Source organism: Cryptomeria japonica, chromosome 7 (genome assembly GCF_030272615.1).
Source record: "Cryptomeria japonica chromosome 7, Sugi_1.0, whole genome shotgun sequence".
In the NCBI taxonomy this organism is placed as follows: Eukaryota; Viridiplantae; Streptophyta; class Pinopsida; order Cupressales; family Cupressaceae; genus Cryptomeria; species Cryptomeria japonica.
In genome coordinates this window covers 498,958,024-498,980,670 of record NC_081411.1, presented here as the reverse complement: position 1 = coordinate 498,980,670, position 22,647 = coordinate 498,958,024, and the positions used below count along the sequence as shown (strand labels likewise).

The window sequence follows — 22,647 nt, the reverse complement described above, 5'->3', positions numbered from 1 at the left end:
TTTGGGATAATATAAGGGCGAGCTTGATATGAAATATGTTTCTTTATATTTTTGAAATGTCTTTGAGCTAATACTCCAAGAGAAATAAAAGATTATGCAGGAAAAATCTTCATTTACTTGTGCACCTCTCTCTCTTCACTAAGAGAAAGAGTGTTTTAGATACATAGGGTTTTCTGAAAGTTCCAAACACAAATGATACTTTGGATGAATGCATTACTTGAAGGATTTTCACACCTTAAAGGCCAAAAAATCTACAATCACTAAAATTAGTGAAATAAAACAAGTTTTTGACTTTGTTTTGGTTTGCATAGTAGTAAGGTATGGTCACAATATTAACAATACTAGGCAGAAAAGTCTATCATAGAAAAAGTCCCAAAGATGTAGAAAGAAACATAAATCACTAGCTTCTATACACAAAAAATGGCTTGCTACTCAAAGTGCATATGATAGTTCATATACTCAAGGATAGGTGTAGTTATGATGATACCAAAGAAGCTTAAGCTAGTTTTGTAACCATTTTTCTAAAGACTATCATAAAGGACATCAAAAGTTTGAAGACAATAATTTGTGCATGATAAGAGGAATTGATACCATGAGAGGCGCATTAGGGTCTTTAAAGTATTATCATAAAGAGTTCCAAGAAATAATGTAAATAGAATGATAGTATGACATAATATGAAAAAATGCAAGGGAAACATTCCCATGGATGGTGATAAGTTTAGTGGAAATTCATAGTCCATAAGAGAAACTATAGGACTGGGGACTAGCAATAGATAAAAATATTGTTTGTCATTCTTTATGCATCCTACTATCTTGTCTTATTGCTATAAACATATATACATTTTTTGTGTTGTCTTTTTTATTCAAAAGTATAGTCACATGGGATAATAGTCAAAATGTTCTTCAAAGTTTAAGACATGTCAAACCTGTGCATGGTTATGATGAAGCTTACAAGATGACAACCCTTCAATCTAAAATTTAAATGTAATGGTGCATGAGCATCAATTGGAGTAACATGTTGAAGTAGTAAATATGTTAATAGAAACTGTGACAACTAGCAATGTCAATGCCATAGATAGTGACAAGAAGGTGACAACGTTATAGAATATTTCGTGACATGTTAAGGTAGAGATCTTATGCATCTTCAATGAGCAGGGAAAAGAAGAAATGATGTTTTTTTTCAAAGGAAGATAGAGATTAGAATTAGAGGCCTTGGTGAAGTAGTACTTATATGCCATGTCTTGAAGGAATAGCAAATTGATCTTTATGTTTGTCTTTTGCTAAGGGTTATCAAAAGTATTTTTGAAGGTGTTTTCGATAACTCTATTATTGCAAATCAAGAAAGAAGAGGATGAAGGAAATTTTGTTGATTGGAATGAAGATATTTCGATTAAAAAAATTAGAATGGAACATATCCAAACCATCTAGAGGACAGTGTTGTGGAATCTCTATAAATTTGACATAGATATATTATCTTAATGAAGATCAACAAGTTCTCAGTGTAGAGCTCAAGTGGTAGTGACTTCATGGGTTCATGTGCTAGAATAGAGATAGAATATGGGTATTTCATGGCAAAGTGATAGTAGAGGTTCCATGGAATGATTATGGATAGACTTCTCAAATGATAGTAGAAAGATGCAGTCTTGCTTTCAATAGGAAGACAATGAAGACATAATTGATACAAGATAAATAAGGACAAATGTGTAAATACCTTTGATAAATCTATGGCTAGTTATGTAAGATAAATCTTATGAAGGTCCTTACCATTATAGTAGGAATAATTGATAGCCTCAAAATACAAGATAATTACTTCAAGGTTCTGATTGCAGAGCATTGCAATGAACTAGATATGATAGTAATAGTGTAAAGGCTTACCATTGTTGCAAAAAATTAAAGGAGCCATGAAGAGCTAAAGACAGTCCCAAATGTCTCCAAGAAGATAGTCATTTAATATTTTAAGGGAAGGCTACTAGAAGAGGAAAGTGATAGGTCTCAGGATGGTAGAGGTCCAATATAAGATTCAAAGAGGACAAAGTTAAAGATGGCAACAACTATGTGAATGATGAAGATATGAGGATGAAGATATTGTCTAAGAGGGACATCTATATCAAAAGTCTATCATATAATTTCTCTCATCCCCAAGAGGTTCTTACCTTTTCCAAAGTCTTCTCACATGCCCTATAACCTTGGATGTGTGTGTCCTAGTAGTTTGAGAGAATATAGTGGAATAATTCAACACATTTTGGATAGTTTGAAACTATCTTGATCAATGTAAATTATAGATGAACAAATGTAGTTATTAGTTTGAAAGGGATTTAAATCAATTGACAACTATCCAAGCATCAAGGAACTATTAGGCAAAGGTTGTTGGATCAAGACAAAGTCAGCGATCATCCTCAATGGTCACTTGGACCTACAAAGAGTTAAACGAGGAGGTCAGTTTTCTAATGCCTAGGGGTGAGATTTGACTCAGTCAACCAAACAAACACTTGTCATTTGCCCTAAAAAATGTTCCCAAACAAGAGGAGGTTGTTGAATAACATAAGGATACACTTATTAGTAGTAAGGAGGGAGTTATTTCTCTTTATTTTTGAATATTGTAATTGTTTTTAGCTCTTTTCTCGGCAAAGTACTGTATTGTAACTCATTTTCAGACTTGTATATGTTGTAAGAGATAACTTTTTCTCAATAAAAAATAGTTTTTTACCTTCTCTAAAGATACTTTATTGTGTGCAATGCATCAATTGATGAGTATTTATCTGAAGTTATATATATTTCCTTTAATATTTGTCTTTCTTAGCACCTTCAAGTAGAAGAAATACATTATTTGCAAGTTGTAGGTTGTGTGTTGGTTTCAAAGTAGTGATTTAGTTGTGAAAATTATAAGTTTCCTTCTTAGTATTTGTTGAAACTCAAACCTTCTTGCAAATCATAGATGTAGTGTTGTATGAAAAATTAGAAGTTGTGTAATACTAGGTTGGTTATTGAGCAACTATGTGTTACCAAAATAGCAATATTGGTCCTAAAGTATTTGGTGTATCACCTCAATAGAGAATAGTTTTAATTTAAAGTTATTTTTCTGCTTGTCTCAACAAGTTAGTAGTTTTAGGTGAGCTCCAAGGAAAATATCCCTTTCTAGAAGTGTACTTTAGTTTACCAAAGCCCCTAGTTTGAGAAGTCATCCAATGTTTCACCCGTAAGTTGAGTTTTCTCAATTTATCAAGGGTGCATTATTTGGTGATAACAACTTTTGGCACACATGGTGGGACAGTTTGAACTATCTTATTTTAAAATTTCCTTCTCTTGTTGATGCTTAGTGTGTATGCCAACAATTTTTTTCTTTGGAGAGAAGAAACAACACACCTAGCAACTCCAAGTTCGAATCTATTGGTTTCAACAATCCAAGTGTTGGCATGTTTCAAGATTATTAAAAGAAAATCTAATTGTGTTGATTTTCCAACTTATTGAAAGAAAAAACATGTCTTCATTTCATGGAAATATGCCATATCACTCTCCATTTCATGAAATCTTGCTCACATTCCCTCTTACCATTCATATCATAGTGAACATGCAACTGGTTTTTATCCAAGTAAATTTGTTACAACAAATAAGCAGCATGTCCAAAACACTTACCACCCACCCACCCCTTCTCAATATTTATGGCAACCTACCCATTATTTCAATCAGCCTCAAGAAGACCCTTTTATGTCAAATCAACACAATCACTTTCTGGATCAACTCCAGAATATTGATAATATGGGAATTAGTGGCATAAAGAGAAAAACATGCTAAACTTCAAAGATTAGTTGGATGACATCGAGAGGCAGCAAGAATCTAATCTACAAAGAAGATTTGGCTTACCAGGCCTATCTTCATGAACAAGAGTTGGAGATGCAAAGAGAGTAGTATGAAGAGTCTCTTGCAAGGGAGATTGTTGCTAAAGAGGAGTAGATGAATATTTTATTTACTCAAGCATAAATTTTCCAAATCCAATCAACTCCTTTCTTTCCAAATCAACCTATGAAAGAAGAAGTTCCCAAATACAACATTCCAAGCTTTAAGAAAGTTGAATCTCTTGAATATTCAATTAATCCTTTTCTAAATTTGAAATCCCAAGTTTAAGGAGCTCACCCCTTGAAAGAACCTACACATGAGGAAAATCAATCCATTACTCCTCCATGAACAACCCCATCAAACATTAACTCATGTGCAAGAAACCCAAGAAATTTGTTAAACTCCTTCATCTTCTGAATCCTCTTGTTCTAGTACTATTTCACTAATCCTAGATGAACCTATCATTTGGACAAAATTTTGGTTTGATGAAAAAGAAAGGATGGACCTTGAGGGAGAAGAGGAAGAAACCATTGTTGATGAGTCTTCATATGATAAAGAAATAGAAAAATCAAACTTGTTGTAACTAGGTATTAAGTACAATCAATGGGAGCAACAAGCTATGGACCAAGGGAATGGTGTTGAACATGAGATGTTGGTTGATTTATTCGAAGAACTTATATATTTTATTGAAAATGGTGAAGACATGTCAATGCTTATGCCAACAAACCAGTTGGGATGACAAGATAAGAAGGAAGAAAGATGTAAGATAACAAAGAATTCATATTTCTATTTCATGAACTTCCTTCTTTTGTTGAGAAAGATGAAGAGGATACAACTATAATCACACCAACCATATATTTGGGGTAGTAGGAGGATATTAAATGTTGTGATGATTTGTTGGTTAAAAAAAATAGCATGAGGATGAAGCTTTGATTGATGAAGAAGACCTCTATGAAGTAAAAAAATAATCCTTTTATGTAAAGAACTAAAGAAGAAATTAAAGAGAACTTGTTTTGGGATGATTTGGAGGTATTTTGCTTAACCTTGGAATTAAAATCATCACCTTTTAAGGAAAAGGAAACATGAACAAGAATCTGATTTCCAAGGTAAGAATTTTGATGTTTTCTCAAATCTTCAAGAAAATTGCCCTCGGATTGAAATATAATGTGTTATACATGAGACAACCAAATAAGAGTTTGATTAAGACATCTTCTTAAATATCATAGAGGTTTTCTACTCAAAACTTGATACCAAGTTTAGAATTCATAAAGTAGAAGTTTGTGATCATCATAATTAGGTGGAAGAAACAACCATGTTTCCATATGATTCACTTAAATAAATTCATTCTAATCAACAAAATGGTATTGAAGAAGAAATCCATAGACAAGAGACTACCAAGAAAGGCTCTAGTTTCACTTTCATAAGAGGGTGTCCTATAAGACATTTATCTTGGGTGGAGGCCAATAAAGCATCACAAGTCATGCTTGCACCAAAGCATGAACTTATAGTTAAATATGAGGTTGTGGAGGTAATTGCAAGTGAGGAAGAATAGATTTAGTTCACTTCTCCATTTCAAAACAACAATATGTATAATAAAAAAGATGAGGTAAGTGAATTTGGTTTTGTTCTTCAAAAAACATTGCAACAACTGGTCAAACACTTCTCATTCCTCCACCTCTTATTGCTTGTTCAAAAACATGAAAGGCATCATAGGTTGATAAGGAAAGGATGTTACTTCACATAACTAGTTTGTGGCTTTGTCAGAGTTTATATCATTGCTAGTTAGTGTATATTAGGGTAGGTTCTTTAAGTTTGATAAGTGTTGATTGCACACAGTTGTGAGTTTTTTTTCTTCGAGCATTGAAGCACACTAGTCTATTGTTTATTTTTGGTGTCTAGGTTGTTCTATTGTTTAGGTAAGTGAATTTGGTTTTGTTCTTCAAGAAAAATTGCAACAATTGGTCAAACACTTCTCATTCCTCCACCCTTTCTTGCTTGTTCAAAAACATGAAAGGCGTCATAGGTTGATAAGGAAAGTAAGTTACTTCACATAACTAGTTTGTGGCTTTGTTAGAGTTTGTATCATTGTTGGTTAGTGTAGATTAGGGTAGGTTATTTAAGTTTGATAAGTGTTGATTGCACACAGTTGTGAGTTTATTTTCTTGAAGTGTTGAAGCACACTAGTCTATTGTTTAGTTTTGGTGTCTAGGTTGTTGTTTGGAGGTGTTAGAAACAGTAGGATTAAGTATGAGTTTGAGTTGTTTTTAAGTCTTTATGACTCTATGCCTAATGGATATGCATGACTACTAGTCTTTCGATGTTTAGTAGGAAAACATCCTATAAAGGTCACCAAATATGTTATTGAGAAACTGTGTGTTACTAAAATGACAGTATTGGTCCTAAAGTATTTGGTGTATCACCTTAGTAGAGAATAGTTATTTATTTCAAGTTCTTTTTCTCCCTATTCTCAACAAGTTAGTAGTTTTAGGTGAGCTCCAAGGGAACCAACCCTATGTAGAGGTTGAATTTAGTTTACCAAAGCCTTCACATTGATAATTCATCCAATTTTCCACTAATAAGATAAGTTTTCTCAACTTGGCAAGGGTGCATTATTTGGTGATAACAATATTATTTCAAAATGAGGCTATAGTGGATAAGGACATGGTAAACAAGAACAAGGAATCAAGGTCCCTATATATCCTCCCTCACAATGCACTAGATAAGCTCTAGGATATCTCAAATCGACAACATCTATAAATGATTTCCTTAAAATTCAAATTCTTAACAAGTATGTTGAAAAAAAGAGAAATTTTTTCCCATCCAAAAATCCTCCTCCATCAAACAATCTTTCTCCTTCCTTGCCAGTCCTTTTACCACAAGAAAACAATCATTCTTCCTCCACTTATATACCTTGCCCTACATCCCAAGAGACAAGATCTATCCATATTAACATTCAAAAAAACTAGCCACAATGATCTTTTGGAGATTAAAATATGATAAAAATGTTACATTTCCTTTTGTGAGATATATCAATAATAATAAGAACAAATATGGTAGTGTGCACTGCCTCTTTCATCATGGTTATTCTCATTGTATTGGTATTTGCAAATATTTTAAGGAATTTATTTAAGATTTATGTGATAGAGCTTTTATCCATATCACACAAAATCTCATGTTTTTTTCTCGATCCAAATTTGAAGGTGGTACACTAGCACTCCCTTCACCCTATTATGTTGGTCCTCACTATGTGGCATTGATAGTCTACCCTATTCAGGACTCTTTGTCATGTGTGGTGGTACAAATTCAATTACAATCATACTCTTACAACAATATAATAGTATTTCTTCCTTGTGTCTATGCTTGGGGGGAAAGAATAACATTTCAATCCTCCCTCTTTTGCATTCTAAACATTTCCTTTTCCTTTGTTGAGTTGTATTTTTCATAACTTGAGGACCTTTCTTACATAGAGTAGTCCTCCATGCGAGTACATGTGTGTCCCTTGGTTGGACTTGTTCTTTGTTGATATGACACATCTTCTTATGAACAATCTCTCCTTAGTAAATGTGTGCAATCTTTTACTAAGAATCCACTTTTACTAGCATTGGCAGGGGTGTGTATTCTTAGCCTCCTTCTCCTTCCAAAGATGTTATCCTTATTAAATATATCTACTTTATTTGGAGGTAAATATATTTATGTATATATCTCTTCCTCTATTCATCCCTCAAAAGGATCCCTTTACACTTGTTGCAAGATATCTCTTTTACAACTATCCTTTCCTTGCTCATAAGAGTTATACCTCTTTAGCTTAATTTATGTACATTGTTGCCTAAAGGATATCTCCTTGTTGATGAAGGTGTGTGTAGACACCTAAAATTGTCTTGTATAATTAAATAAATATTTTATTTATTTAATTATTTTATCCTAAGTCTTCTATTAATTAAATAAATCTTTACTTATTTAATTAATCCCACTTCCTATATTAATTAAATAAATCTTTATTTATTTAATTAATTCATTAGTCTTTTCTACCCATGACACATGTCATTCATCTCTTAATTTTTCTCTTACCTAACCCCTTTATCATTTAATTATTTCCTCTACCTACCCTTTAATCCTAGTCGGCCATTTATCTTTACACCTTTTAATCTTATCCCTCCATTTCTTATAGTGTTACCTATATAAGAGGAGATTTCCTTCATTATCAACACTAATCGTCTAATCACCTAATGACATAATCAATTTTATGCAATCAAGCCTTCTTGTGATCAAGCTATCAACCACATTTTCATTCTTTGTTGAGCTCTTGTGCACACATAAAATTTGAGAGCAAATATATCAAACAAAATCAATGGAGATTGAAACCCTACTTGACATGTGAATATTATATCTTGTTTAGTTGTTTATTTGCATGATCTTACGTATCTTCATTTGTGTATGGTGAATCCTTTTTGTTGTTAGGCTAGGGTTTTGTGGTTGGATCTTTGGTAGTCTTTCAATATTATTATTTTCATTATCACTTTTCACCGTACACATTTTGGCACTCCAGGTGGGACCCTTGTCCCTTTTATTTTGACATCTTGTTTGCAGATTTGTGTTTTTAAAAGTAGCAGGTTCGACATTATGACGACTTTGCGTTTTTCTGCGTCTATGATTTCTTCTTGCATCTGCAACGAATGTTTTTGCGTTTCTGATTTTGCTGTCATTTTGTAGATCTACCATCCCGAAGTCACGTTTGTGCCAGATATAACCACATTTTTAACCTATTTTTGCGTTTGTGTTCTGTTTGGTCGAGTTTCTATTTTGCAGGGTTGATTTTTTGTTTTGCAGGTTGGGATTTTAGGAAGTCACATCTGTGGTGTTTCTTTTCATGTTTCTATATAGATCATGTGTCTGTGCATCTCTATTTCCGGATTTTTGTTTTATGTTCACTTTTGCAGGTCCGGGTTATCAGAATCATGTATGTGTTCTCTACCTATGCGTCTGCATCATCTTTTTGCATCTGGGTCTGGTATAACTATGTTTATGATTTTTTAGAATTGCATTTCATTTTATTTAGTGTTTCCATATTTTGTTTTTTGATCTAACCTTTATTGGCACACTAACAAAGTGTTGCAGCTATTTGAAAAGGAGAAAAACGTTTGTCGAAGGCCCCTATTTAACAAAGTCATTTGGGATTTCTAAAAATTTACCTAATTTGTGTGCTTGCAGGAGGGGTATCATTTAAAAACTACTAACAAGTTTGGTGCAGGACCTTTGGCAAATATTTGATTTTGAAATTGCTTTCTTTGTCTTCTTTAGTATAGAAGACACTTCAATTGGTGCTCTGAAATTAACAAGTGCCTTTTGTGTCTTCATAAATAGGCTCTTTTTGTTTTACCTTTTAGAGGGCCTACCTCCTAAGTATCCCATAAGGCCAAGTGAGAGGGAATGACCCAAGTGGTAATGGACTAAAGTCAATCTCTTCCAAGCCACTATAAATAAAAGTGTTTGTGATGAAAGTTGCAAGCAACAGGTGTTACATGATGCTATAACGATATTATGACTCCCCATAAACCCTATAGAGTGTAAACTCTATAGGTTGGGAGGCCTTCCATTTAACAAAGTGTAACACGTTGTTGATTATAGCCACCCAAACGGATGCCCTTACTAGACACCTTTGTGTTAGAAGCCAAAAAAATTCTAGTTGTTGGTACAGGAGGTCGGACCTCTGATGTCGTCTCACATTATTATGGTTCTTAGTAGAGATACAAAGTTCACCACAGGGATTTTTCATGGGGATTGGTGCTTGGCTGCCCCGGAGAAGTGAGTGTCATGGAGGGAAGCTAGTGGGGTCAAGAATCTAAGTATCCGCTCTGAATAAGCGTAGTTGGGAAACCAAGTAAGATCCAACAACTATTGTCCTGGTTAGCCTTAGGATTTGTGCTTGTCTTTATTATCAAAGATTCAATCAAACATTTTCAAACAAACATTGTGTATGTTGTGTTTTCCAAGTGTATGCAAAATAAATAAGGATATTTCACAGTCACACTTGAAATTGAAACAATTTATCATTTTTGGAAAAAAGCCAGTTTCAAACATTGGGTCTTGATGGTTTTGTTGTGTTTTCTTGCCACTAAAAGTCAAAACATTGAGATTTGGTCACTTTTAACAACTTTACAATTGGACAAAACTGCAAAACATTTTCAGAACCATGTCTGTGTTAGTTTAAACCGCGTCTGTGTTGGGAAACTGTGTCTGTATAAAAAAGAATCACGTCTAGGAATCAGAGAAACACACTATCACATTTACCAAACAAAACTATAAAATCGTGTTTGTGTTGTCAAAAACCGCATATGTGCAGAGCAGAATTGTGTCTGTGAAACTCGAGCTAAAAATTGTCATTATCACCAGAAAACCGCGTCTGTGTTTGCTATAACTGCGTATGGGATTAGAAATCACATCTAGGTTTATTAAAACTGCATCTGTGGTCACAATTGAGAAATTATAGAAAATTGTCAAGAGAAAAAGGACTTAATTTTTCAGACTCAAAGAGCTTCTAAAGCTGCTTCCTATAAGGCTTCATTTTTTAGTCAACCTGTCTTGGTCATACATAGTCAACCATTTTCCTTCGCTTGCATTTCCCTCATACATATTTTCTCAAAGTTTGAATCAAAATGTTACTTTTCTTGTCCTCATTACACTTTGCAAACATACTATCACACAACACTAGGTGATTCCTGTATCAAGATCTATCATCTTAGGGTCTCATTTGGTCTTCTTGAGTCAAGGTCAACTTACCTCATCAAGAGATCTATCATCTCTTTGGAAGCCACACCTCACTCTAAAAACATACATACTTTGGTTTTACACTCTTGGACATTGCGAGTTTACCCTAGATTCATCTATATTTCATACAACTCTTTGTCTTCCATAGTCTTTTGCATTTTCATCCTACTTTTCATTTTGGTCAAGACTTTAGTCCATGGTTGAAACACGTTCACAAAGGTCTAGAAGGGAAGTCGAAGAATCTCTAAGGTCTTTAAACATGAGTACCTATGAGTTTGATGGGGATGAATTTTTCAATCCATTTGACAATCACAATAATATACTACACAATTACAATGAGAACAATGAGAACAGCAATGAAAATGATAATGACAATGACAATGCATTCATGTATTCTGTAGAAGTTGAGGAAACTATTATGGATCCCCATTTCAACAAATTGGTTCAAGAAATCATGAAAAGGGATAGACAATATTTCTTCCAAGTTATGGCACAAAGTGGAACAAGATTACCCCATGATTTTGATATTTCACAAATTTTGGAGGATGATCCAAATCAAGCAAATCAAGCTAATACAAGGCTTAGGATGCCTAATGATGGTGGTAATAGAAGAGGGTGTCTCGTTCTTGAGTCACCTTCCTCTCTATTTCAAAAACCCAAAATTCTAAACACATACACTCATTATCATGCCAGTTATGATAGAACCTCTCATGAACAACCCCACAGTCATCCTTTCCCATGGAGAAGAACTACCACTATGCATGACTATGATAATACCAATGCATACAATTACACCCAAGAAAACATTCAAAATCATGACACAAGGAGACCCTGTGTCATATTTGGGGGCAATACTCAAGATCACTCTTATGATACCTCCTATCCTCATGGCCATGACATGTATCGACCTAAACATAGTGCTCCTCACTACAATACCATGCCAATTGGTCCATATGCAAATTATAACTATGTTCCTCCTCCATATGAACACATCTATGATCAATACCATCCATACATGCATTATATTCCCCCTCCTCCACCTGGTGGCTCAGCCCTAGCTCAAAGAGAAAAGACACCACCCAAGAATGACTTGCAACAACAAATTAAGGATTTGCAAAAATAAATGTCGGACATGAATACACCAAAGAAACGATACACAATGAAAGATATATGTCCTTACCCATTTGATAGAAGCATTCCAATGCCTCCATTTCCTCCACATTTTGTGACACCAAAATTTGACAAATATAAAGGCAAAGGGGATCCTAAGGCACACATAAGAGAATTTTTCACAACTTGCATTGAGGTAGCAAGAGAAGAAACATACTTGATGAGATTGTTCCCACAAAGTTTACGTGGACAAGCTATGGAATGGTTCTCCCAACTTCCACCTGGAATCAAATCATGGAGTGATCTAGCAGAAGCTTTCATACAACACTTCTCATACAACATTGAAATAGATGTGTCAGTAGCTACCTTATATAATACTAAGTAGAAAAATGGGGAGTCTTTTTCTTCATTCTTACAATGAAAGAGAGGTCTTGCTAGTCGATGCTCTTGTGATATCCCACAAAACAAAATGGTAGAAATGTTCACTCAAAACGTCAATAAGGATATTGGATATGAGCTAAGACAGGCTTGTTTGTCTACTTTCAAATAGGTCATTGAAAAAGGATTGGAAACAAAGAAATTCCTTATTGAACAAGGTGTCATTAAGATATTCAAAGAAAACAAAGAGGAATTTAATGGGAAAGACAAACCCTGCTTTTGGAACAAGAATAAGAACATAGTTAATGATGGAGTAATAGATGCAAATGTTGTGAAACCTAAGATAACTTTCCCTGGTGCAAGCTCATCCAGCTCAAAAAATCAAGTGAACAATCAAAGGCAATCAAAACCTCGAAGGAAATACACTCTGTTAGGAGAACTGATTGAAATAGCATTCAAGAAGTTAGTAGCAAACAAACTTATAACAATTCTAGATAATCCACCATATGAGCCTAGATTAAAACCAAATTGGTGGAATGATTATGAATGTTTTGAGTATCACAAGAGCAAGGGCATTTAACTAGAAATTGTCATAGATTGAAGAATATCATATAGGATCTCATTGATAGAGGTGATATAGAGGTTGATGGTCATACCTCCAATGAAGAACATGCGATGTTCAAGGAGCCATTTCCTAAACATGATAAAGGAAAAGCCAAAACTACAAATAATCAAGCTAATTATACCAAGATGTCCTATGATTATGATTATACTATTAATCACATTTCAGTGGATAATCATGTTTAAACTATCATCATAAAGGACCAAGCTCCTGAGGGTTCTACCCAAAGGAGTAAATTTGTTTTAAAAGGCTTTGGACCATCTTCTTCATCCTCCAAAAATGAACCTCTGAATGTAATGTCACAACCCGTTGAGGTAAAGTCACCTTGCAAGGTGTTCCATCCAATACCACAGCCTCATCATCTACCAAGAATGAGTATGACCTTGTAGATCAGTTAGGGAAGACACCGCCCTCATTTCTATCCTTGAGCTTTTATGCATATCTACTTCACATAAAGCTATTCTTGACAAGACTTTGAGAGAGACATCCGTACCCACTGATCTGAACGTGGACCGGTTTCAAGCCATGGTGGGATCCCTTTCTGTTCTGCATAGCCTAACGTTCACAGAAGCCGATGATGCATTCGTAACCTAGCCTCATAATGCACCTATACATATTGAAGCCTTTCTCCATAAAAACTGTATTAAACGAGTCTTGATAGATGGAGGAGCAGGTCTGAGCATTTGTACATTGAACACTATTAAACAATGGATATTCTAAACAAACTGTGAATTCAAAGAACAAGATCACCATTAAAGCATATGATGATGAAGAACGCTCATCCAAGGGAACAGTCACTTTACCTTTAAGAATTGAGCCAGTCAAGAAGGATGTGGTTTGTCAAGTCCTTGATTTGGATCTCACATACAACATACTTTTGGGATGTCCATGGATACATGAAATAAGAGAAGTACCATCCACATATCATCAGTGTATCAAATTCCCACACAATGGAGTTGAAGTGACCATCAAAGGTGATCCAAATATGTTCATATATTGCAATAATATGCGGCCAAAATTGGAAACAATAGTACCAATCAATAGAGAAGCAATTCCTTGATCATCATATGTGGATCCAGAATCATTGAAAGCTTCTACATCAAAACAAGCAGAGCTCAAAGAAAAATTCAAGGTTAAAGACATGGGATGTGGTGAGTATATCTTTCATGTTGATCAACTCCCACTATCTCCTAAGGAATTTAGTTGACAAGAACAACCTACAAACAATTTGCAATATCAAGGAATTGGGTGTGAACCACCTAGTGTTGTGGCTACTAAGTTTGAATGCAAATCTCCTCTAGTAGTGCAAGAAGCTCTTCATATCAATAGTCCTAAGAGTGGTTCCAACAAACAATATGTTGAATATATCGCCAACCCTCTTGAGAACTCCTATAGCCTTACCATTTCATTAACTCATTCCATTTCCACTCCTCTCCTAGACTTGGATCAATAAGAATCACAAAAGACCTTACTAATTGGGGATCAAAGATCAATCCTTGAAAAGAAAAATCTAAAATTCAAAAATAAAGAAAAGTCCTTTAGTCCAAATCAAAATTAAAATCTATTGGACTCTGCAAAAATCAAAGTCAAGGATAAAAATCCTATGAATGAAAAAGAACAAGAGTTGATCTCCCCTAATATCAAAATAACTAGGGGCAAAAGTTCTAAAATTTCAAGTCAAAAAATATACTTGTTGATCCTAAGTCTCCATCATGCAATCCTACTTTCACTTCTTTTCGCAATCATAAGCCTTCATAACTCATCCACTTGTTCCACATATCCATTCCCTTTTGGTGATACATCACATCAACAGGCCTTTAATGGAACTTCTTTGAAGGAATTTGTTATCAAGGATGCCCAAACTTCTTTAGGTGACACGCATATGGGCCTATGTAGTTCACACATTAGTAAGTCTACCTTAGTTCCTTCATCAAGGAAGACAATCAAGGGAGAAACATATCATTTAGTCAAGGAACCACGCAACTATAATCATAAGGTAAAGCCTTGCACATTTGAGGTGGGTGAATTAGTTCTCAGAGAAAATCCTAAGAATCAACAAGACAGAGAAAAGAAAGGAAAATTTAAGCCCAATTGGCTTGGTCCTTACATCATCACAGTAGTCTATGGATCAAGTGCATATCAGCTCTCCACACCAGATGGAGAACCTCTGGAGGATCCTATCAACAACATGCACATTTGCAGGTTTTACACATAGCTCTTCAGAATAACCTAATTCAAAAATACAAAAAAAAAAAATCAAATTTTTTTTAAAAAAATATCAAAAATACAAAAAAATCATAAAAATAGAAAAAACATTACTTAATGAAAACCTGGCAAACAGGCGCCTTGTGACACAATTTTTTTTAATTGAAAAAGATCAAAAAAAGTAAAAAGAAATAAATCCATCCAATGGGAAAACCACTTCGGTGGCACCCTGGGCAAGTACCATGGTGAAAATTGGGTTACTGACACCATGTGTAGAGACATTGATCCTCCCTCCTTCAAGATTCAATCTCATCCTTTCACTTTTCACACACTCACAGCCTATCCATCCATAATAAACTTACGCATTCCCATCATGGCTTGTTATTGATCTACCTAAGATTGGTTAGCCATTCATAATAACTCTTCCCTTTTCACCCTTTTCTTTCCATAATAAATTAGGTCCAATCTACAACTAGGGCAAAAATTCTAAATCTATTGATGGAAGTGGTACCCTAAGCATCACATGTTTTGAGGAGCAATGTCTTTTCATTCCTACATTTTTTTGCGCACAATCCACAATAAGAAGTCATTTGCATCGCCAATCTGCAATAAAGTTTTGATCTTCTTCGCAATAAAGTATTAGTTTCATGGATTCAGTTAGTTTCAGATGAGACACAAGCAATAGTGGGCTTCCAACAAATCAAATCTTTGGTATTAACATGGTTTTTAGCATGATTTGTCCTTTATCAGGATGACAACATTGTGACCAAATCAAACATGTTAGCATATGTGGCAATAAACACAAATAAGTTGAGGATTTCATTGTGTGTTGGTGTCAAGTCTTGGTTTTCTTTTGATTTTAGCTTTTGGTGACATGTCTTTTAGCTTTTCCGGGATGTCTCTGACTAGAGATTATATCTTGAGGATGTCTTTGACTAGAAAGGCGAGGATGGGATATGTTCACCTATTGTTTTTTTGTCTATGGATTGTCTCTTAGTAATGTTATGGCTTTTCCAATGATATGAGGACACTGTGAGTCTAGTGTGAACTGGGGAATTCCTTGTTTGCGACTGTCTGATCTCCATGCAAATGGGTACAATGACTTTCTAGGTCGAACCTATACCTCGATTGTCATAACCTATTTTCTATAATAAGTTTCAATGATGATAATAGCACAAGAATCTCTTTCACTTTCATATCTTCTACTTTCCATCCCCTTTCTTGATTGACCTCCATTGTCCTTCCTAAGTCTGTGTAGCCCCCCATCACATGATTGAGTATAATGACACACCAAAAATATCTGCTTTTCATGTAGTATTCACCTACATCACCACATGTTAGTAATTTTTATTATATGTATACATATAGAAATCATAATCGCATCACATCCTGCACACACTACTGATTAGCATATCATATATACATTTGCATTCTCATCATGTAAATAATCATTGCATTTCATACATCCATCTATAGTACATTCACATTTACATCATGCATGGCATACAAAACATAAAAGAGAAAAAATAATGCATCTCATCATCATCATAAGCATAAGCATCATAGAAAGAACATGCATACATAAACAACATCATCATATAGAATCACAATCACATAGTACACATGCAGATAGTTGCCACAAGGAATGAGTCGTCTCATATATATATATATCAAAAAATAATGAGTGTCATGATACAATGATGTCAATATCATATATGGGTATAAAATCACCCAAAGGTGTCTACATCATCATACAAAAAACTAATAGAAAATGGATCCAAGAGATCTATGATGAAGATCCTCCCTCAGAGCTAGTTGGCCTAGAAGGAATCTGAGCTCTCGAAGTCCCTGCTCCAAGATCACCATGTTTGTCACCTCCTCTATCCCCTCCTCCTGGTGGTGCGGGTGGACCCATGACCCCGCCACTGGATGTCTACCTCTTGTCTCTCCCTATGGTCGTCGTCTGAGAGGCTCTCTTGTAACTCCCTGCCCTAAGCTCTAGATGAACTGCTACATAATATAGGTCTCTCCAGTACCCAATCTCCTCACCTACTCGCGAGACCTATGCATAGCCTGTTGCATGATCTCCCTGACCTGTTGCTCTCCCTACCCTCAGTGCCTCCTCTGCGATTGTATATCATTGAATGGACTGATCTCTCTCTCTACATATCTGCTAGTTGTCACCTAAACCGAGTTACGTCTCTCTTGAGATCCTCGATCTCATCGGCCTATCCCATTGGAATCTCCCGCAGCGCTAGCATCTCATCCTCCTCATCTCCACCCTGGGCACCCTCCTCCTATCTAGCTTGCTCTGGTGCCTCCTGCCTAACATGTCCCTATTCTTGTGCCCCTCTCCCTGGTACCTATACATGTACCTATCCCCCAACCTGTAGGAGCTATCCTCCTCTCACCCTTGGTGGTCTCGATGGCCTCCCTCCTTGTGGATCTTATCCTCCGTTAGCACTCTCTCTAGCATCTCTCTGTCCACCCCTACCCATCACCACCCTCATTGTTGCTCCTCTCCTCCACCTCTTTTGTCTCCCCCCACTCCTATCCTCATCATCACCATCCTTTGGTACTAGAGGCTCATTTGGATCTATCAACCTAGGTACTAGTTGTGCCACAAAATAGGCTACATACTCTGCATCTGTGCCTGTTTCAACCACATCTCTCTATAAATCCCAAGGCATAGGAACTAATTGATCAAAATATGTAACAACAACATCATAAGATAAAATTGGCTCCTAGTGATCCTGTTCTCGCATTGTTTATGCAAACTCTCCAAATCCCCAAGGCATGCTCTATTGCCACCCAAACTGCCTGTGTACTCTACCAATCAGATGTTTGTCTAGTATATATGGCATCCACCCGATCAGATACCTGCTCCTGAAGACATAGGGTAGCTTTGTATCATCCTCCTCCCAATCATCACAGTCAAGATAGGGTCTCCATATGACACTATCTATGTCATCAATCACCCGCCTCCAATAGTCCACCTTCCCAATTTGCGGCTGGGAAGTGATCATACTATACAAAATGTGCATAGGACTATCCATACCCTCTCCCTCTAAAGTGCACTAGCCTAGTCATCACAATGTGTTCATATGACCAAACATGTAGCAGAGTAATCCCGCAACCTAGCATGCAGCCACCGAGATACATAAACTGGTGAAGCTCATGATACAAGTGTGCTAACACACACAGACCCCATGCATACCAAGTGTGCTTTATCACTAGTGTCTCTAGAGTCCTCCCCCAGCCAACAACCATACCTCATGTCATCCCTATCCAGACAAAGGTAACCACTAATCACTCCTCCAACCACTATCGATAGTCTGCATCCAGTAGAAAGCATAACCTCCCAACTAACGTGTCTTGATCTCATCTCTAGCTCTGGGTCAGCAAAGACTCATCTCAAGGTATCCTTGTCTCCCTCTTTGTTGTAAGCCATGAGCTCCCTATGGATTAGTATCTACAGTATACGATAAACAACCTCTAAGGTGACTGACATCTCACCAGTCAGCAAATGAAACAAACAAGTCTCAGAGCGCTATCTCTCTGCTAGAGCAGTCAGTAATCCTGTGTTCATCTGAATCTCAGGCAGGTACATGATGTATCTCAATTCCATAGCCTCGACAGTTGTCCACTCCTCAAAGGTCAACTCTGGTCGTAACCTCTATGTCACAATAAATCTCTCCCGTGACTCAATCTAGGGTAAGTAGTCCTGCATCCAATCAAAACAATCGTGTCAATCCTAGTGGTACTCATGTTCATCACATAGTGCTACTTAAATTCTAGTGGTACTCATGTCTATCACATAGTACTACTTATATCCTAGTGCTTCTGTCTATCACATGGCACTACATCCTAGTGTATATGTTCATCATATTGCATTTGATCCTATTTAGAGGCCTTGCTTGAGTGTATCATCTCGGCAGCTTATCCAATTGGCAACATATGTTTATCACAGAATTGTCAATTCTAGCCTACCTCTTCGTTTGTCTCCCTAGGGAAATTGCTTAAGTGTATCCTATCATCAGCTTATCCAATCGATAATAGATGTTCATCACAGAACTTCTGATTCTAGCCTACTTAGACATAGACATGTTTTTACAACACAGACGTGGTTTTAACCAACCTGTACGTGGCTTCTTGCCCTAGACACACCTGTACATCATAGACGTGACGTTGTTCTACACAGACACGCTTTTCTATCACAAACACATCCCCTTCACATAGACATGCCTTATTAGCATATACATGCCACAATCTATACCTAGACACGATTACATACATATACACGACCATACCAAACACAAATGCACCTATCCAACGCTGACGCATTCAACACTGACCTAGATGCGCTAATGCAAACTTTGACCGATTTGCATTTTTTTTATCTACTCTAAAGTGAATTAATGACAACAATAAATGCATAAATGCACAAAGAGGCTTTGAGGTACTTACCAGCTCACCCATGTTGTCTGGTCTCTGATATCGCCGAACTCGATCGAACCTGTGAACTCTATCCATCGTTGTTGGCTACTCTAACTACTTTAAGCTCTCTCTCTACACTCTGATCTCTTAGGTGTGTGGATGCAAACGAGGATGTTTTTCCTTCTGCCCTATCATATAGGTTACTTAGCCCTAGTCTCTCGTGTCAGTCTTTTTTTCTACGTGCCCTTGACACCCTATCTTGTCAGTTCCTTTCTAGCCTTTCTTTGTTATCAAGAGATTGTCTACGATCTTTTCAAACATTTTCATCCAATCTCTCAAGGGGGCATATCATTTCCATCTTAGGGCAACTTGGTATCAGTTTATCTTATCTTCTTTGAGCCAACACGACAAGATACATTATCTTAAAAAGGGGCAAAATGTAGACACCTAAAATTGTCTTGTCTAATTAAATAAATATTTTATTTATTTAATTATTTTATCCTAAGTCTTCTATTAATTAAATAAATCTTTATTTATTTAATTAATTCATTTATCCTCTTCTAGGCCTTTCCTCATTTAAATAAATATTTTTATTTATTTAAATTGTCCTTTTCCTAAATTAAATAAATATTTTATTTATTTAATTGATCCCACTTCCTCTATTAATTAAATAAATCTGTATTTATTTAATTAATTCATTAGCCTTTTCTACCTATGACACATGTCTTTCATCTCTTAATTCTTCTCTTACCTACCCCCTTTATCATTTAATTATTTCCTTTACCTACCCTTTAATCCTTGCTGACCATTTACCTTTACACCTTTTAATCTTATCCCTTCATTTCTTACAGTGTTCTCTATATAAGAGGATATTTCCTTCATTATCAACCCTAATCATCTAAACACCTAATGACTTAATCAATTTTATGCAATCAAGCCTTCTTGTGATCAAGATATCAACCACATTTTCATTCTTTGTTGAGTTCTTGTGCATACATAAAATCTGAGAGCAAATATATCAAACAAGATCAATGGAGATAGGAAGAAATGAAGATTGAAACCCTACTTGCCATGTGAATGGTATATATTGTTTTGTTATTTATTTGCATGGTCTTAGGTATCTTCATTTGAGTATTGTGGATCCTTTTCATTGTTAGGCTAGGGTTTTATGGTTGGATCTTTGTTAGTATTTCAATATTATTGTTTTCATCATCTATTTTCACCATATACAGTGTGTATCCTTGTTTTTATATTTTCCTTAAGACATCAACATAGGGATATGTTGACATCTTAAAGGGTGGGCATACATCATGACCTCCTTGTAGCATATGTTCAATTCAAGTTGCAGATTTCTTGGCATGATGCCTTGCTTGGTTATTTCTTTCAATTGTTCACAAATTTCCTTATGAAAAGCATGTTTTGTTTGGTTATCCTTATGGACAACATGCTTTGTCTAATGGATCACCTAGAATAACATATCTTTCTAGCTCATGGTATCCATGTTCCCTCTTGCTTTTCCTCTCATGGATCACCTAGCATAACACAACTTGATAGCCCATTGAATCCATCCTTTCCATTTTCTCTCCCCCATCAATTCATGAGCATAACATACCTTGATAGTTGTTAAATGATGGTTCATCACTTGATGCATGTTCTTTCTCTTTCCAGGTGACCACTTGTTCTCTTGTAATAGCATTCTGAGAATGATATATTAGTAGTTGAGATATTTTGATTATCAAGGTCTCTTCGACTAGTTGACTTGGAGCCTTTGTTTTTACTAATCCCTATTGTGTCTTTTTCTTTGACTTTGTTTTGTTTTGTGTGTCCCTTGAATTTAGTGATATCTTGCCTCTTTGTGATCTTGCTCCCATTTTCTCATATATCTCTATCTCTCCTTCTACTACTTTATCATAAGTATGTGCATAGGCTCATACTTCTACTAAAGTGGGGGCTAGATGTTGTGTCATAAATTATAGGGTCCAACACAATTTACACCACCTTTTGTGCTCCTACTTTAGTGTGTCCCATCTTATCTCTCCCCTATGTCCATTTTTGGCCTTTTTACCTCAAATTTGATGTCATCTATTTGCATGGAGAATTGAACCTGTGCCTCGGGTTATGCACCCTAATCTCTCATTGGTTTGCCCTATTTTTGGTGGACCATGGTGCAAAATGTGTCTGGGTCCCAGGAACATGGTGCCTGGGGCATCCTAGTCCTCCTTAAATATGACCTAATTTAAATTGGTCGATGCACTTCCCCACCTCAGTGATTTGGGTTCTTGGTGTCTCAATTTGACCATTGGAGCTTGGCCTAATTGGTAAATTACCTCAGTGACCCTATAAAAGAGCATCCTTCCTATTCATATTGATAAGATATCATCCAAAATCTACCCATTTTGTAAGCATTCATTATCAAGCATTCTCAAGCAATCAAGGAAATATTTCATCTGCTCATATCCTTCAAGCATCATGGAGCAACAAATTGGTGCAGAAGCACCTAGTAGTTTTGAGTCCAATTCCCTCATTTTGGTGTGTTTGTTCAATGCTTGGAGTAGATTGGAATACATTTTGAGACCATTTTTTAAATTTTACATTGCAATTGTCAAGAATTAGAGCCGCAATCCGTACTTAATGGATTGATCGCATTGTTGTACCTTTCTTGTTATTGTGTACATGTTCTTGTAGTGCTGAAGAAGCAATTTGATTAGTTTATTTGCAGGTTTGAATTGAGTTTCCAATTTTGTAAGCTCTCGGCTTGAGTAAGGGTTTGAGAGGCCCAGACATGGTTCCAGATTGAAGTCCTTTGAGTTCTTCTCAATAACCCTTGGGACTCGATCCATGGAACCTTTGTACAATGTATATAGCTTTTATTTTCCTTTGGAGGTCATTGAAAGGCCAATGAGCATCATTTCCTAGGCGAGCTCAGTCATAGCCCGATTAGGAAATGAATGAGATTATGCAAGTGTTTGTAAGAATGAGTAGGGTTGGAGTTGCAGAGTGTTTGGGATGAACAAGTGATCTGTGGAAGATCAAGGAAGACACCTAACCCTTGGAAAAAGACCAAAACAAGCCCAAAACCACCTAAAACAAGCATGTCTCGGGTTCTGTACCTGTACGGTCAGACTGAGTTTCCTAAATTCACAAGTTGGAAAGTACTTCCAAAAGGGTATCCTGATCAGCAAAGAGTTTGTGTGGGTCTTTGGAGAAATTGGGAGAAAATCCACAAAAACCGGTTAGGTAGGGCTAATTGGGGCTCTAGGGCTACCAGGCCTAGAAAATAGGTAAAGGAAGAAGCG

General features: G+C 36.0%; 1 protein-coding gene across 2 annotated transcripts in view; it reads left to right on the top strand.

Annotated features, from left to right (window-relative positions):
* LOC131060183 (F-box protein 7) overlaps positions 1 to 22,647 on the top strand; it is a 336,958-nt gene that overhangs the window by 11,516 nt on the left and 302,795 nt on the right. The gene's annotated exons all lie outside the window — the stretch shown is intronic.